We start from the raw sequence: 9,462 nt of genomic DNA, 5'->3' as shown, positions 1-9,462 counted from the left end.
ACCAGCAGGCTTCACGTAGAAGACACACAGAGGCTTGCATGCCGCTGAGGACTCGTGTGTGCCATGGGGGAGCGGTAGGCGGCCCAGCCCCAGGTGTTCCGATCTTCCCGCCCAAACATATTCTGTGAGGGAAACCCTATGTTGACCTCGTCGGGCAGTCAAGGCCCTTCTTTCCCTTTATAAAAAAAAACCAGGACATTCCACCTGCCACCTCCAGATGGTCCTCATGGTTTCTCATTGTGCAGTCAGGTTTTGGGCAGAGGCCTAAGTTCTGCTGCAGTCACAGAGTGACATTGAATGCTATTCTCAAGACAGACTACACAGTAGGAATACACTACCCAAACTCCTACCTCCCTAGCCCTTTGCGGACTCTCTTACCTCCGTGGACTTTCCATTCGTGTTTTCTACAACATAGTTTCTTCTTTCTCTCTCTTTCTCTGTGTTTCTCTCTTTCTTTCTTTCTGTCTCTCTCTCTCTCTCTCCACATTCAGGTCCCATGCCTTCTCACCCACTTCTTCTGGGTTCGCTTTCTTTTCTGCTGTCAATGTCTCAATATTATTCAGTTTCTTGGACTCTCTGGTTCTTCTTGCCCATGTGTGCCTTTAAACGGGACATGGATAAATAAGAACACATAACATTCATCATGTTAAAAAAAATCAAAGTTGGAAAAGCTGTAACGAGAATTCAGTTTTTTACATGTCACCACAGAACTTATGTGATTTATTTCATTTTGGAAATAAGGCCAGGGCCAGTGAGGCACTGCAATTCCAGAACTTTTGGAAGTCAAGGTAGGTGGATTATTTGAGCTCGGCAGTTCTAGGCCAGCGTGAGTAATATGGCGGAACCCCATCTCTGCAAAAAATAGTAATATTAATAAAAGACCCATTCAAACAACAACCAAAAACTATCCCGGTTTGGTAGTGCGCACTTGTAATCACAGCTACTTGGGAGGATGTGTTGGGAGGATTCCTGGAGGCCAGAAAGTTGTGGCTGTAGTGAGTCTTGAAGGTGTCACAGTATTCCAGCCTGGGCGACAGCGGAAGACTCCATATCAAGAAAGGAGGAAAGAGACAGAGAAGGAAAGAGAAAAGAAAGCCAAACTTTTGCCTCAGTATCAGTAACAAGAAAACATGTGCACATACAAATACACACACACACTGAGCACTGTCCTCTAGAAATAACCAATGTAATTGTGTTTTCTTTCCTTTTTGACTCTTTCTCTACATAATTTGTCCAACTTGTATCGATATTTTGTATTATTACCACTATCTTCTATCATCTTTGATACCTTATTTCTTTATAATCTTCTTTTTATTTCATTAATAATCACGGCCATTTCAAATCCTATTTTACAGAACTGTAGAAAGATGAAAATGTGAAAGCCCTGAAATTTTTTTGTTGTTGTTTGAGATGGAATCTCACTCTGTCGCCAGGGCTGGAATGCATTGGCAGGGTATCAGCTCGCTGCAACCTCCCACTCCCGGGTTCAAGCGATTTTTCTGCCTCAGTCTCCCGAGTAGCTGGGATTAGAGGCACCCGCCACTACACCCAGCTATTGTTTTGTATTTTTAGTAGAGACGGGGGTTTCACCATGTTGGCCAGGCTGGTCTCAAACTCCTGACCCTGTGATTCGCCCGCCTTGGCCTCCCAAAGTTCAGGGATTAAAGGTGTGAGCCACCTCGCCCAGGCAAGTCCCTGAAAATTTTGAGGTCTTGTCCTTCCATGTTGTTAAGTGCATACATGGAAATGAAGTATATTGCCATTTTTCTTTCTTTCTTTTTTTAAAAGAAGGGCTCTGGCTCTGATGCTCAAGATGGAGTCCAATGGAGCAATCCCAGCTCACTGCAGCCACAAAGTCCTGGGCACAAGCAATCCTCCCGCCTCAGCCTCCAGAGTAGCTGGAACTACAGGTCCGCGGCATCACGGGTGGCTAATTTTTGTGTAGAGATGGGATTTCACCATGTTGGCCAGGCTGGACTCGAACTCCTGGCCTCAAGTGATTCTCCCGCCTTAGTCTTCCAAGGTGTTGGGATTACAGGTGTGAGCCACTGCGCCCAGCCTGAAGCTGTATTTCTTTTTGTTCAAATATTCGTTAGAGGAAATGTTTCTTCTTCAGTTTTACATTATGGGGAGCCCCGCCCCTGTGGGCAGGGCGGCCACGTGGTTTAACAACCACTCAATCTAAACTGAACGAGAGCGCACACCTCTTAAGCCATGTAGGTGGGGAGAACACGAGTGAGGCGAAGGACTCTGCGGGCGCACCCTTCTCCCTCTGCCCACCCTGCCACAGGAGACTCTTCCAGGCTCCCGACGGGGAAGGCCAGAAAGGCTTTACTAGGAGGACCTCCTACACTTGCCAGAACTAAAACTTAGGCAGCGGCAAAAACTCGGCGTCCAAAACGCTCCCCAAAGCCCTCCGATGCCCGCAGGACGCTGGAGCGAGCTCGGCTGCAGCCGCCATTGCGCAAGGTCGCGCGCCCGGCACTGGCTGCCCAGAAGCCGGAGGGCAGGGAAGGTCCTCTGCACCAGAAAGGCTGTCCATGGCACAAACCCTGTTCTCGTGTCCTGTGTCAGGGAAAGGAAAGGCAAATAAAGGAAAGAAAAGGCGAAGGAGACCTACCTGATTGAGGCCACGCGCCAGCGGGAAAGGCCCAGTCCGCTCTACGTCCCGCAGTCGCACCTCAGATACGGGGTCGGATGCCCCCTTCCCATTCCTGGGATGTGAGGGCTGAAAGAATCCGGGGAGGGGAAGGGAGAGGAATCCGGTCTTCCTAGAGCCGGCTCCGCCCAGGGTAGGAGTGGGGGTGTCCTCAGCCTGCCCCTGGTGCAAGAAGGGGCGGAGAGAGGCAGCCATGGGAAAGTTGGGTGGGAAACCTCTTGTCTTAGGTAATTGCTGAGGAGTACCTATTTGTCCCATTTGTTTCCTTTGAGTAAGGTCCTCGCTGGCAAGAGGGCAAAGGAGACTGATGTATCGAGAAAACGAAAAGGTTACCGTTTAACATTCACAAAACTGTTTAGAGGAAAAAGAAGCCTAAGCAAGTACACTTTCAGGCGATGTTATAAGTTTGTATCATCTGTATGCCTGACGTTATTGAAAGCTTCAATTGTTCCCTCCCCAGGTGAGAGGCGTGTTCCCAAGACCAGACACTGCAGGGGCCCTATCACCTCCCACTTTTTTTCTGGAACTACTAGGGGCCCAGCGCTGCTTCTGCAGCCTTCCAGGGGATGCTGCTGGTGGCGCTTACGCCGCCTAGGTGGGTGGGGATGTGCTGAGGCCGAAGGAGTGACAGCGACTCACAGGTTTCCCCTGCCTGACCAGTCCTCTGATTGATATTTTCTTTTGAAAAAAAGGGACTTGCGGCCGGGCAAGGTGGCTCACGCCTGTAATCCAACACTTTGGGAGGCCGAGGCGGGTGGATCACCTGAGGTTGGGAGTTCGAGACCAGCCTGACCAGCATGGAGAAACCCTGTCTCTATTGAAAATACAAAATTAGCCGGGCTTGGTGGCGAATGCCTGTAATCCCAGCTACTCAGGAGACCTAGGCAGGAGAATCGCTTGAACCTGGGAGGCGGAGGTTGCGGTGAGTCGAGATCGCACCATTGCACTCCAGCTTGGGCAACAAGAACAAAACTCCGTGTCAAAAAAAAAAAAAAAAAAAAAGGGACTTGCTGCTCTTGCACAATGGAGACACCTGTAGCGTATTAAGGAAAATGAAGATAATCTGTTGATGACAGTACTCTGAAGAGTGTTAACTTGGGGCGTGCATCCTCCCAGCACCTTGTTCCCACCTTGTTCCCTAAGGGGAGGGGAGATGTAAATAAAGGTCCTTTAAAAATAATAGCCTGGTGAGTTCCCAAGGCTCATGGGAATCATGCAAGCTATTCGGGTTGCTTAAAAACTTGACTGTGAAGATGTTGTGGTTTTTTTTTTCCTATTCACAATGTAGTCCTTGATTGGTTTTTGGGAGAATTTTTTTTTTTTTTTTTTCACAAATAGAAACGTGTTTTCAGTGGGAACCAAAGTCATTCCTGCCCAGGTACACTCTCCAGTGAACTCACCTTAAAAGAGACACTTCAAAAAGAAATCTAAGGCCTCTGAGGGCACTACAACTGGCCTTTGACCAGTCCAACTTCTCAGAATTTCCTGGCTCCATTTCACTCCTCACCAACTGACGTTCACACTCTCAGTCTGCCACCCCCACCCCAAGACCACCTGCTGCCAGATACTCCCAGACCTTTTCTATTACTCATTCCCTTGCGGTTTGGGCAGAGGTGGGTGGGAATTACCAGGAGGTGGGGGGAGGAGGAGACTAAATGCGCACAGGTGATGCTTCGTTCTTGTCAGGCAGCTGCCTTCACCTGCTGAGTGGGGAGTTGGGGGAGGGGTTAAGGCTCTGCCACAACTCCACGTTGTAGAAAATGGAAACTGAAAAGAGCTTTCCCCTCACCCCAGGTGGAATTACCCAAAAAATAACTGAGCTGTGAATCTCAGCTGCCCCTCTCTGGATACTTCCCTGTCTTTCTCCTCCTTTATTTCAGGGAGGAATGTCCATCGCCTGACACAGAGAACCAAGTCATAGCCTTTTTTCTGTCAACATTCCCTGAACGGACAGATTCAATAAGCACTCATTGTGCCAGGAAACCAAGGTCTACAGAAGCTAAATGGCTTTGCCAAGGTGAATTAAGGTGGCAGGATGGATCCAAACATGCCAGGCTCTCGTGCTGCAAATCCTTTGCTTTCTCCATGCAAACGGCCAAGCAGCTCAGTACAGGATGCTTGCCTGGGCAACAAGAGCGAAACTCCATCTAAAAAAAAAAAAAAAAAAAAAAAAACCTGCTGCTCAATATCATTCGTTTAGGCAAATAGGCAAATACAAAGGAAACTCACAAGGAGATACACCTCACGCTTATTAGAATGGCTAGAATAAAAACCAAATTGAAAATAACAAGTGTGTGAGGCCAGGCACAGTGGCTCATGCCTGTAATCCCAGCACTTTGGGAGGCCGAGACGGGCGGATCACGAGGTCAGGAGATCAAGACCATCCTGGCTAGCAGAGTGAAACCCCGTCTCTACTAAAAATACAAAAAATTAGCCGGGCATGGTGGCGGGCGCCTGTAGTCCCAGCTACTCAGGAGGCTGAGGCAGGAGAATGGCGTGAACCAGGAAGGCAGAGCTTGCAGTGAGCCAAGATCGTGCCACTGCACTCCAGCCTGGGCAACAGAGCAAGACTCGGTCTCAATAAAAAAAAAAAAAAAAATGTGTTAAGATGTAGAGAAATTGAAACTGTCATACACTGCTGGTGGGAAAGTAAAATGATGTAGATAGATATTTAATATTATCGAAAGCAATTTGGCACTTCCACAGAAAGTTAACCATAGTGCCATTTGATCCAGCGATCCCACTCCTGGGTATCTATCCAGAGGAAAAGAAGTCATTATACAAAAAAGACACTTGCACACCCATGTTTGTAGCAGCACCATTCGCAATTGCAAAAATATGGAACCAGCCCAAATGCCCATCAATGAGTGAATAAAGAATATATGTGTATGTATGTGTATACACACACACACACACACACACATATACATACCATGGACTACTACTTAGTCATAAAAGGAACTAAATAATGGCATTCACAGCAACCTGGGTGGAATTGGAGACCATTATTCTAAGTGAAGTAACTCAGGAATGGAAAACCAAACATCGTTTGTTCTCACTAATAAGTGGGAGCTAAGCTGTGAGGACACAAAGGCATAAGAATGATACAATGGGTCAGGCGCGATGGTTCACACCTGTAATCCCAGCACTTTCGGAGGCCGAGGCATATGGATTACTTAAGGTCAGCAGTTCGAGACCAGCCTGGCCAACATAGTGAAACCCCCCCACCTCTACTAAAAATATAAAAATTAGCTGGGCGTGATGGCACGCACCTGTAATCCCAGCTACTCGGGAAGGTGAGGCAGGAGAATCGCTTGAGACCAGGAGGCGGAGGTTGCAGTGAGCCAAGATCGCTCCACTGCACTCCAGCCTGGGTGACAGAGCGAGAGTCCGTCTAAAATATATATATACAATGGACTTTGGGGATGTGGGTTGGGGGAGGGTGGAAAGGAGGCAAGGGATAAAGGACTACACATTGGGTACAGTGTACACTGCTTCGGTAATGGGTGCACCAAAATCTCAGAAATCACCACTAAAGAACTTATCCAAGTAATCCAACACCACTTGTTTCCCCAAAACCTACTGAAATAATAAAAAAAGTTAAACAGAATGGGAGGCCCCGGCGGCTCGTGCTCGCGCACGCAGGGTGGGGGGAGGGAGCGCACGACGTGCGCGCACCCTCCCCCCAGTCCACCGCTACCGCCTCCTTCTTCTGCCGCTCTTGGTGCTGCTTGTGTGCTCGTTTGGTGCGGACCTGGTACCTCTTTTGTGAAGCGGCAGCTGAGGAGACTCGCCATGGCCGACGAAAAGCCCAAGGAAGGAGTCAAGACTGAGAACAACGATCATATTAATTTGAAGGTGGCGGGGCAGGATGGTTCTGTGGTGCAGTTTAAGATTAAGAGGCATACACCAGTTAGTAAACTAATGAAAGCCTATTGTGAACGACAGGGATTGTCAATGAGGCAGATCAGATTCCGATTCGACGGGCAACCAATCAATGAAAGACACACCTGGACAGTTGGAAATGGAGGATGAAGATACAATTGATGTGTTCCAACAGCAGACGGGAGGTGTCTACTGAAAAGGGAACCTGCTTCTTTACTCCATAACCCTGTTCTTTAAAGACCAAGATTACATTCTCAATTAGAAAACTGCAATTTGGTTCCACCACATCCTGACTACTACCGTATAGTTTTCTCTATTCTTTCATTTCCCTGTTCCTTTATTGTACATAAAGTAACTGGTATATGTGCACAAGCATATTGCATTTTTTTTTAACTAAACAGCCAATGGTATGTTTTGATTGACATCAAGTGGAGACGGGATGGGGAAAAATACTGATTCTGTGAAAATACCCCCTTTCTCCATTAGTGGCATGCTCATTCAGCTCTTATCTTCATATTCCAGTAAGTTATTTTGCTCTCACTGTTTTAACAAAAACAACAACGACATAAAAATCCTTGCATACCTTGTTCAATTGGAGAATTTTAATGTTTTTCATTTATCATTGTAAAACCAAGGACAATTTTATAACTTTTTTGTACGTAGCTGTTATATGTAGGGCAATCTGTCTTTAAGTAGGGATAAATTACTCTAAAATACAAAAGAATCCTAGATAGTTTTCCCTTCAAGTCAAGCGTCTTCTTGTTTAAATAAACTGCTTGTTTAAAATGAAAAAAAAAAAGTTAAACATAGGGTTACCATGTGATCCAGCAATTCCACTCCTAAGTATATACCCGAGAGCTAAAAACAGATATTCAAACAAAAGTTATGCATGAATGTTTGTGGCAGCATTATTCATAAAACCCAAAAGGAGAAAGAACCCAAATGCCCATGAACTGGTGAATGTTTAAACAAATGTACTATATGCATACCATGGATTATTTTAGCCATAACATGGAATGAAGCACAGATACATAATACAATGCAGATTTAACCCTAAAAATATTATAATACATTAAAGAACCAGACACAAAAGAATGCAGATTGCGTGATCTCATTTATGTGAAATGGCCAGAATAGGCAAATCTAAACAGACACAAAGTGGATTAGTAGATGCCAGGGTCTGGGGAAGGGGGAATAAGGAATGACTACTAATAGAGATGGAGCTTTTGGCTGGGTGCCATGGCTCACGCCTGTAATCCCAGCACTTTGGGAAGCCAAGGCGAGAGGATCACCTGCGGTCAGGAGTTCGAGACCAGCCTGACCAACATGAAGAAACCCCATCTCTACTAAAAATACAAAATTAGCTGGGCATGGTGGTGCACACCTGTAATCCCAGCTACTCAGGAGGCTGAGGCAGGAGAATTGCTTGAACCTGGGAGGCAGAGGTTGTGGTGATCCAAGATTGCGCCATTGCACTCTAGCCTAGGAAACAAGAGCAAAAACAAACTTTCCCTTCTGGAAAGAAGGGGAGGGGAGCTTTCATTTTAGAAAAATGTTCTAAAATTGGTTGTGCTAATGGATGCACAATTTTCTGAATGTGCTGAAAAGCAGTGACTTGTACATTTTTATATGGTGAATTTATATGATACGTGAACTGCTTATCAACAATAAAAAATAAATCAGCAGATAGATTCAATAAAATTTAGGTACAAGATTGGTGGGAAATTTTATAATATGGGTGAATCAAGGTGAGAATACTGCAACTCACTGATCTTTTACATCAAATATATGCAAAACATATGTGATGGCTCACACCTGTAATCCCAGCACTTTGGGAGGCTGAGGCAGGCAGATCACCTGAGGTCAGGAGTTCAAGACTAACCTGGCCAACATGGCGAAACCCCGTCTCTACTAAAAATACAAAAATTAGCCGGGTGTGATGGTGCGTGCCTGTAGTTCCAGCTACTCTACTCAGAAGGCTGAGGCAGGAGAATTGCTTGAACTCAAGAGGCAGAAGGTGGCAGTGAGCAATTGCGCCACCGTACTCCAGCTTGGACAACAGAGCGAGACTCTGTCTCAAAAAATAATAATAATATGTGAGTGCTGACATCATGCAATCAAAGTACAAAGCATCAACTATGAATGTTCCTGCCAAAAAAAATTGTACCTAAATCTAACCAAATCCATAGATCTAACTACAAGATATTCTGCTTAAAAAGGAATACGTTTTGCACTGGAATGGATACAGTGAAATGTAGAAGGTGAATAATTCTACAGGACAAATAATAAACTAGTCTCTCACCAAAGGAATAGCAAAGAAAAAAACAGGGAGAGTTGTTACAGATTACAGATTAGAAGATGAAGAGGAAATATTTGAATCAATGTTATCTGTAACACTTCTTCTTTCTTTCTTTCTTTCTTTTTTTTTTTTTGAGGCAGAGTCTCACTCTGTTGCCCAGGCTGGAGTGCAGTGGCACCGTGTGGGCTCACTGCAACCTCCGTCTCCTAGGTTCAAGCAACTCTCCTGCCTCAGCCTCTGAGTAGCTAAGATTACAGGCATCCACCACCACGCCTGGCTAATTGTTTTATATTTTTAGTAGAGATGGGGTTTCACCATGTTGGCCAGGCTGGTCTCAAACTCCTGACCTCAGGTGATCCTCTCGCCTCGGCCTCCCAACGTGCTGGGATTACAGGCGTGAGCCACTGCACCCGGTCCTGTAATAGTTATTTTAAGTTCCACAATACATGTGCATAAATTGCAGGTTTGTTACATAGGTAAACGTGTGCCATGGTAGTTTGCTGCACCTATCAACCCATCACCTAGATATTAAGCCCCACATACATTAGCTATTTATCCTGATGCTTCTTTAGATCCTGATAAGAATAAGTAAAATTTAAGAGGCATATTTAGGTCAAAC

General features: G+C 45.7%; 1 long non-coding RNA gene and 1 pseudogene across 1 annotated transcript in view; both read left to right on the top strand.

The window, feature by feature from the left end:
- Positions 1-3,304, top strand: part of LOC116811976 (uncharacterized) — a 228,198-nt gene extending 224,894 nt beyond the window's left edge. The window contains exon 2 of the long non-coding RNA XR_004370560.2: positions 3,120-3,304. This is a non-coding gene — a long non-coding RNA (uncharacterized LOC116811976). The remainder of the gene's footprint in view (positions 1-3,119) is intronic.
- Positions 3,305-6,326: 3,022 nt separating this feature from the next.
- Positions 6,327-7,343, top strand: LOC116811975 (small ubiquitin-related modifier 2-like; annotated as a pseudogene).
- Positions 7,344-9,462: the final 2,119 nt, after the last annotated feature.

The sequence above is a fragment of the Hylobates moloch genome, unplaced genomic scaffold, assembly GCF_009828535.3.
Source record: "Hylobates moloch isolate HMO894 unplaced genomic scaffold, HMol_V3 SCAFFOLD_7, whole genome shotgun sequence".
NCBI lineage: Eukaryota > Metazoa > Chordata > Mammalia > Primates > Hylobatidae > Hylobates > Hylobates moloch.
The sequence above is the reverse complement of the archived record's forward strand: the minus strand, read 5'-3'. Positions and strand labels throughout refer to the sequence as shown.